The sequence below is a fragment of the Pyxicephalus adspersus genome, chromosome 3 (genome assembly GCF_032062135.1).
Source record: "Pyxicephalus adspersus chromosome 3, UCB_Pads_2.0, whole genome shotgun sequence".
In the NCBI taxonomy this organism is placed as follows: domain Eukaryota; kingdom Metazoa; phylum Chordata; class Amphibia; order Anura; family Pyxicephalidae; genus Pyxicephalus; species Pyxicephalus adspersus.
Window position 1 is genome coordinate 108,224,221 of NC_092860.1, and position 8,298 is coordinate 108,232,518.

General features: G+C 37.1%; 1 long non-coding RNA gene across 1 annotated transcript; it reads left to right on the forward strand.

Annotated features, from left to right (window-relative positions):
* Positions 1-403: 403 nt before the first annotated feature.
* Positions 404-6,038, forward strand: LOC140327786 (uncharacterized). Its single transcript, XR_011920126.1, has 3 exons — positions 404-465; positions 857-974; positions 5,988-6,038. It is a non-coding gene; the product is annotated as an uncharacterized lncRNA (long non-coding RNA).
* Positions 6,039-8,298: the final 2,260 nt, after the last annotated feature.

Below are 8,298 nucleotides of genomic sequence, written 5' to 3' on the forward strand. Positions count from 1 at the left end.
AAATGGTTTGCAGTTGGCTATTAAGGCCAAAATGAATTAGGTGGAATTCAGTTTGCCACTTACACCTTTGCCAAAAACTAATTTGTTATATCCTTTCTGTACTATGAACATGGCTGTTAGGCTCTAAAGCTAACCCACTAGGCAGTTATGCTAAATCAGGAAGTAGCGAAGTGGTCCTACCAACTAACTGGTCTGTTTATAAGGTATTATAGGAATGGCTGGCCAGAATGAGAAGAAGGACTAGCAATTGCAGATGCCCAAAATATGATTTTGACAGCAAAAGGAGAAGTTGCATTGGCTGCTGCTGTCTCCTTTTTCCTCTCTTTTCTCTTCTAACCAGTTTATAGAACCTGATCAAGAAAAGCATGGGTGTCAGGAACCTAAAAAAAGAACTGTTGACCACCCTCCCATTAAGTTGTGGTAACCAAGCTTCTGGATGATAAAGATGTAAGAAGTGGTGTTTAGGTAAGAGGTTACGGTAGGTAAAGTGTGTTAAGTAATGTTCAGGTTACTTAAACCAATATTAAAGGGAATGTCCATTTTGATCCATGCATGTGGTCAGTTTGCCTATTTCCTAGTTAATATTTTAATTTTCAGGCATGCAGTGCTGGCTGTAATCCCCTTATATAAACTTATATAAAATTTAACAGTTTCTCGGAAGTTTACCTTAAAGTATTCTTTATTTGGACTATGTATGTCCTATTGTATACACCCAAAATAAGACATTCAGTATAATTCATTGGCATAGAGCCATATATACATTTCTCATGAAAGGCATTTGAATAAATGTCAGAAACTATGTAAGAAGTGGTTAAGTCCACATTGATCATTACCTATTTTTGCTTGTGATAAATAGAAAGTGAACAAAGATGCCATCATGGAAAACACTAAGGTCATAGGAGCAAGAGGGTGGAACCACAGCATAAATGAGGGAAACGAGGCATCTGACACATCCAAAGTGTTGAATACTGAAGGTACCAGAAGCTGTCCTAGTTTTGCCCAATAACTAAAAGACTAGTATGACTAACAAGCATTTTCTCTCTTTATGAACGGTGACTTTTATTTTGCGTAAAGATTCCTCCAGGGCTGTCTCCTCCAGCACCGGCTGCACATTGACAGGAGCTCCACCCAACTGAGCTCCTGTCATTGTTTAGCCAATACAGTTAGTGGCTGTCAATGACAGGTATAAATTACAGCTCTGGCAATCCAGCCAGGGGCCATGTTTCACTGGCAGTTATAGGCTACAGCTCTAACAGTTTACAGTTTAAATAGTTATATCTAGGCCAGTTAAACCTTTATCAAAAAATATAAATTACACTTAAACATTCTGACTAAGATTGTTTATCAGTTCCAGCTGTAATAGTTCCAACCTGAGATTATTCTAAATTGAAAAACTAGTTTACATATGTTCTCTATTCTATGTCTTCAGATCAAATCTCCCTCTCCTCTCTTTCTACTTATTTCAATTACCTTGTCCCTGTACTACCGTGTTTCCCCGAAAATAAGACACTGTCTTATATTTTTTTGGGCTTCCAAAAACACACTAGGTCTTATATTCAGGGTAGGTCTTATATACTTTTTTTAATGAAAAAAAACACCATATTCCCAAATTCCCCTTACAAATTCCCCTTCTGATCACTGTGCTTTTTTTCCACTGTTCGGCAGTTAGGACATGGAACAGCAGGTGGCGCTGTGCCGGTTTCTTTCGCTCTGCTTTACAAACAGGAAAAGACACGATGCTGGCAGAGGAGAGAAGAGAGACATGCTGCAGCCAGAGACACACGCAGGATCGCGTATCAGGTGAGTATATTATTTTAATTTTTTTTTTTTAACACATTTTTAAGGGCTCACTAGAACAAGCCTGGTTACATGCACTTCAGCTTCTGACAGGCGAAGTGCATGTAATATCACTCCGCCTGTGACAGGAGCCGGAACTACAAGGAAAGCATCGGCTTGTGCGGCTGTGTGTTAGCCCGCTGTGTGTACGCCCGCTGTCTCCCGCTCGGTGAGTACTGTTTTAATTTATGTTTGCTTTTATTTTTTTTTTTATTTTTCTACTAGGTCTTATTTTCGGGGTAGGTCTTATATTAGGGCAGGTTGGGGGAAAAGTGCTAGGTCTTATTTTCGGGGTAGGTCTTACTTTCGGGGAAACACGGTATGTAATCCCTCTTTTTAGCCCAAGTGACATCATAACATGGGCTGAAAACCAGCTAATCCCAGGAGCCAGAAGAAAAAGTTCAAAGTAGTTGCCAGTCTCTGTGACTAGTGACCAATTTTAGGCAAGGGGCATGTCAGTGCAAGGAAGATATGGATGGATCTCCCTACAGCGCTCACAGCTTAGTCTCCTACAGTTGTCCTGTACTAGCAAACAGTTTATATTATCCTAGGCAAGCAACCCTTTATCTCTCCCATTTACTTAAATCCGAACAACTCTCTTTACACTAAACTCTGGGGAAACCTAAAACCTGTATACTACCCTTCTCCGGTGTTGAGCTCATTTCCCTGTTTTTCACAAAACTTTGTTATCAGTTCTTCTCTACCACTGCTGACAGCCCCAAGATAAATCATAAACCTCATTTGTATCCATGTAAAAATTACAGGTTATCTCTATTTTTTATCTATTATATAAACTCATATTTGATAATTATAATCAAAATATTTAAAAGGCATCTAAAAAACTAATCACATAAATACATAATAAATAAGTAACAATGTCATTAAATGTGCAAGAATTAACAAAAATAATCTTATTAATTTAGATAATTTCAGAAAGATGTTAACACTGGTAAATTGAGTTTAACTATTGTACTCATATCTAGAAAAAAATCAATTAACTGAGGAAGTTATAAACTGCAATCAAATCCCAAAAAGGGATATTGCAGAAGACCCTTCAATAACACATTAAAATAAACAGAAATTACTGAATAAATCATCTTATATATTTTTACTTTTTTTTTTTGTTTTTTTACAGTTTTTTAATTCTTTCTAATTAGTAAATGGTTTAAAATAAACCTAATAAAGTAAATGCAGAAAAGTTTTTATTTCTTCTATTTATTGACCAGTACAGGCTGTTTCCTGAACCTGAAAGTTTCTTTTCAGAATTTCAGAGATTTGTTATTTAAAATCTGCCCTACCTTAGGCTGGGTCTACATGAACGATTTTAATAACGCATATAAACGTTCCTACCACGTTTATATGTGTTTTTATGCACTTTTACAAGCGTTTTTAAGCTTAACTTTAAAAGACTAAAAAACTTTTATAAACGCCTATAAACGTGTTTTACCGCGATTTTACATTAGCGTTTATAAAAGTTTACTTTTAACCCTTTTAGGGAATGAGTACAGGGTACATAAAACCCTTTACTCATTCCCTGAAAGGGTTAAAATATGTGTAAAAAATTAGACAAGGCTTTAATGTTAAATTATTTTATTAAATGTGTGTGTTTGTATAACAAAACTTTTTTTTACAGGTTATCCCAATGACAGGATGATTTCCAGGGCTTTCATGTAGACCCAGCCCTAATGTGCTGTCCTCCAGTAATGATAAGTCCAGAATTATTAACACTTATTAACTAACAATTATTAACACTTTGTCCTCTGCCTCCACCATCTCTGCTGACACTTTTTTTGAGTCCCACGGTGATCATTTTCAGACACTGGATGTCATTTCTGTGACAGCATATAGGGCTCCCCAGCACCATCCCTATTCGCAACATACTGAATATAAGTCAGACCGTACATTGCAGAATATACAGGGGACCAGAAAAACATTTTCTTTTCTTGTTTAGATTTAGGGAGTTTAAATTCACTTATTAAGTTACTATGACCTGCATAGGAAAAATTCATTTTTTTAAATCTCTTTTAAAGGTTTTAAAAACTAAATAAACTAAGTAAGGCTTTATTGTACTATACAGATTTGGTAGAATGTAAAATATGAAGTGAATGTTTACCATTGGATTTATTTAGAGAAGACACATCTGTTCTTACTGTCCTCATTTTCTCAGTCACAGATTAAGGAGTATTATTGCTGCATATTTCTTTATTCTCTTCTACCCACTGTTTTTGACTGTTAATACTACCGGTATATATCACACAAGTGATTTAATAAACAAGGCCCTTTGACTAAAGTTTAAACCAAGGGCACAAAATGCAGCTGTTACAGTTCCTTGCCCTCCCTTTCACATCCCTACAAATATGGTATAGATGTTTAAAATATTGTGTATATACTTGAATATAAACTGACCCAAATAAAAACCAGGGTGTTTTTTACATGCCCCTGGGCCTGATTTATTAAAGCTGGAGAGCTTACACTTTCTTCGGTGAAGCTGAGTGATCCAGCAAAAACCTAAAGAAGCAAAAGCCCTCTTAAATTGCTTATTAAAAGGTCCAGTTGCATGGCATAGCACTGAAAAGCATGAATAGCTTTCTTGGTAACCAAAACATTACAGTGTCAGCATTTAAAGCTCACTTTCATTTGCAAACCTGGAATGGATCTGGTCCAGAATTCAAAACATTTGCTAACAAATAGCAAATGACTTTGAAGACATCCAATATGATATGGATGTTTAAAATAAATAAATAAATTGTTAGGTAAATTATTTGGATGCAAAATTGTCATCTGCAAATGTAATAATAATAAATAAAAAAAGAAAAATGTATGCAAACATTTAACTTAACAAAAACACATTCAGCAAGATACCAACATGATCGCAGTCATCAGTCAGACGTTTAGGTGGCCACAGTTGTACAGTCCAGGAAATATATTATGTATCCTTGTCTAGCTGGTAATATTCTCCTAATTGTTTTCCTGCTTTTAAATGAATGTTCACATGCTGTTCAGTGTAAGTTTACACAGTAGAGATACACAACACAACCTGCACAAACTACATTTGTGGCAAAAATCAGACGAAAATGTAATTAACCTACAGTGCTGCAAGGAGACACATACCTCTAATAACATATCATTCCCTTTGGTGCTTGATGGACCCAAAAATAAAACAAGATTAATTTTCTTACAGAATTTTGAAGGCAAGAAATGTAAGCACTGATCTCACATGTAGCACACTACAATCAAGTTGATAGGCAGCAAGTAGGAAAACCTTTCCATAGTCAAGAGATTTTCTTGTGTAGCCCAACGCTTGTCAGAAGGATACTCCCTAGGCACATGTATGAAGTTATTATATAACAATGTATATTTACCAATACTTCATTATGAAGTGAAACTTGTGCTTTTCTCTTCTGGTATGAAGAAAACAAAAGTCGCATTTACATTGTGAGAGCCAAACATATAGCAGCAATGCCATTCAGAATTTCAGTGTTTTTTTGCAACTGTGCAAATTTAAATCTTATTATTCTAGCAACGTGCACATACAATTGATTTCTCTTTGTGTGTCCCACAGTAGTGTCGAAGACAGGATAAAGTTTCCTTAAATCAAATACAAAGTCTCTGTAAGGAACTTACCCGTCCTGCGAGCCCGCGGTGTCCCTGGGGACCCCAGCCAAAGAGGGAGACACCGCTGTAGCAGGCAGCATGGCCGAGGCTGCTGCTCTGCTCGCAGCTTGTCTCTCTCTGCAGGCGGAGGGATCCGTCCTGGCCAAACTACTGTTCAGCCAGGCGGCATCCCTTGCATCCCTTCAGATGTGGTTACTGAAACTCCTGCTCTCAGCACTCCTTTGCATGTGCAAAGTAGTGCACGTCCTAGGGGTGCTGTGGGAAGAGGTGCTCGTGCTACAATGCGTCCCTCTTGTACCCCCCCGAGGGCGTGGCACTTGGCTGCCTCGCCCCGGGGCGGGACATAGTTAGTTTGAATTCCCTGCGGCCGATTCAGTTGGTCTCCTATCAGACGGCGCCAGGTGGCGCAAGGTCATTGGTCACTCTGGCCATTTAAGGAGAGCCTGTCCTGTACACCATTGCCCGCTATAAGCCTCTGTGTGCTTGGGTGCGTCCTTGTGTTGGTTTAAGTTTATCTGCTTTTGTCATCTCCATAGTGACCTGGCCTGAAACTGACTCTGCTTGAACCCTGCCAGCCCTGACCTCGGATTGTTACTGACCATTCTGCCTGCTGCCTGCCCTGACCTCGGATTGTTCTTGACCTGTCTTTGCCTTACCCTCTTGTACTTCGCTTGTTTGGACTTAACCCTTGTTGTGCTTTATGATATTGAATAAAGCCTGATTGAAGGATATCTGGAGTTGGTTGTGGTTTGTGTGCCCAGGCGCATTACATTCTCACCAGAGCATTTCTGTAATTTAGGTAGAGATGCTATTGTGGAGCTCCTTTGACATGTCAGGGGTCGCTTTTAATTGTGTATCTACCAAGTTGACCCCCACTGTTTTGCTGCATTTAAAAATTGGATAAAGACGCTACAGAACTGTTTTTCTTTAACTTGTGTTTCTGAATAATCTACAGTAAATATTTATGATAATTTTGCACTTTAATTTTAGTCCCACTATCTTTAGTGGAAAAGTAGCTGCAAAAGTCTGTGTGGGGAATATTTATTCATGGAGCGAATTGGAGTGAATGTTTTTTTTTTTTTTGTATTATTAGTTCAGAAACCGGCAGAATCTACAAAAACATTATTGACTAATAGTTGCATGTTCAAGGGTCATTTCGTTGGTGATATATTCTCCTTGTTTTTTTTTAGTTACACAAAAAATATCTAGAAAACAACAGTGGACAAAACCCATCTGACCTTTACACTATAATTTTTATTGCAAACAAGACCTTTATTATGAAGAAATATTTGTGAAATAAATCTCAGAAATTCATGATGCTTTATTTATGTGTAAATTCACAAAGCTCAAGGTCACTTGCTGTTTAATCTAGTGTATGTTTCATTAACTGTATGAAAGTTCATTTTAGTGGTATTCTTAATAATTTATTTCTGCCTCTGAAATTTCCCTTAGTTGTCAGACACGCATGCTAGATGCACTTTTAAAATAATTTATTGAGGAAGTAGAAAGAATTGTCATATTGTTACCTGTTTTTACCATCGGTATTATTGATGTATATTTTGCCTTTGGTTTCTGTATCAGACTGAAGTCAGCATAATGACATTTGCTAGGGCTAATATTTATCAAATGTGTAGGTTGAAGAATGATAACTGTAAGAGACAGAGTAATTTCATATCAGTTATTTTAGTTTTTACCTACAAATGTACTTTACTTACATAGAACTCTTTATCTGTGTTCAAAATGAGCAATTGTTTCTTACTGCTTAATTATGTGGGTAGAGCTTATATATAAGGTTGCTTGAGTCAATAGATCATCCATAGCAATTAAAAATAGCCATAAAAAGAAGAGGAAAAGCCAGGATAATAATACAAATTTAAAGAAGGCAATTGAATAAAAATACAATAGATGAAAGTATAGACGAAAGCTAAAGCCAACTAATAGTGTCTGCAAGTTGTGTTTCTGGGGTCTTGAAATAAGAATTTAGTTATATAACGCAAGAAAAAATCTATAAATATAAAAAAAAAATTGGATGTATATATATATGTATGTATGTATGTTTCACCATCACTTGGAAACGCATGGAGACATTTCAAGAAACTTGGTAGACATATGACTGAGACTCATGTGAGTGCACCGCTGATCTTTGTACAGTGCTGTGCTATATGTCAGAGGTATATTTGCATGTATGAATGTGTGTATATGTATTGCTCAGTACGGTTTGCCTTTTGCTTATATTTTTACATACTTTTTTTGGAGTATAATATAAGATTGCAATAAAAAAATACCCAGGCAACGCCGGGTAATCAGCTAGTAACTAAATAAATAAAACATTATGGGCCACCCTTCATTGTTTCAAACATCAATGCTTGGAAGAATGAGAACTAGTAGTAGTGTGTATGTTGAGTCTATTTATTTGCACCATCTAAATGTAGCTGCAGTTTTTATGCAGAACTTTATTAAAAAACAATAATCTCTCCACACTTGCAGTTGACAGTTTGGCATTACCTTGATATGGTCGTGGCACCCAATAATTTTAGGGCACACAAGACAACATAGGTTGTGACTTGGGTAAACTGTTCCAGATAGGAATCCCAGAGGTTTACTGGTTTACATCTTGAGGTATATAGGAGAGGGGCATAAGAACCAATACTACATCTGATTCCCAGCCTGTAGTATCAGTGACATTTTCTCCTCAAAACCCGCAGTGTGCCCATTGAAGGTGGTTTTGGAAGTGGACAGGGGTGCTTGGGCACGGGTTTGGGGCTACTTAGCAGTGTTTAGCAATGTTGCCAAACATGTTTTACCATGTGAGTAGACTGGAAGAGCCCCAGACCACTTTAGCTATGA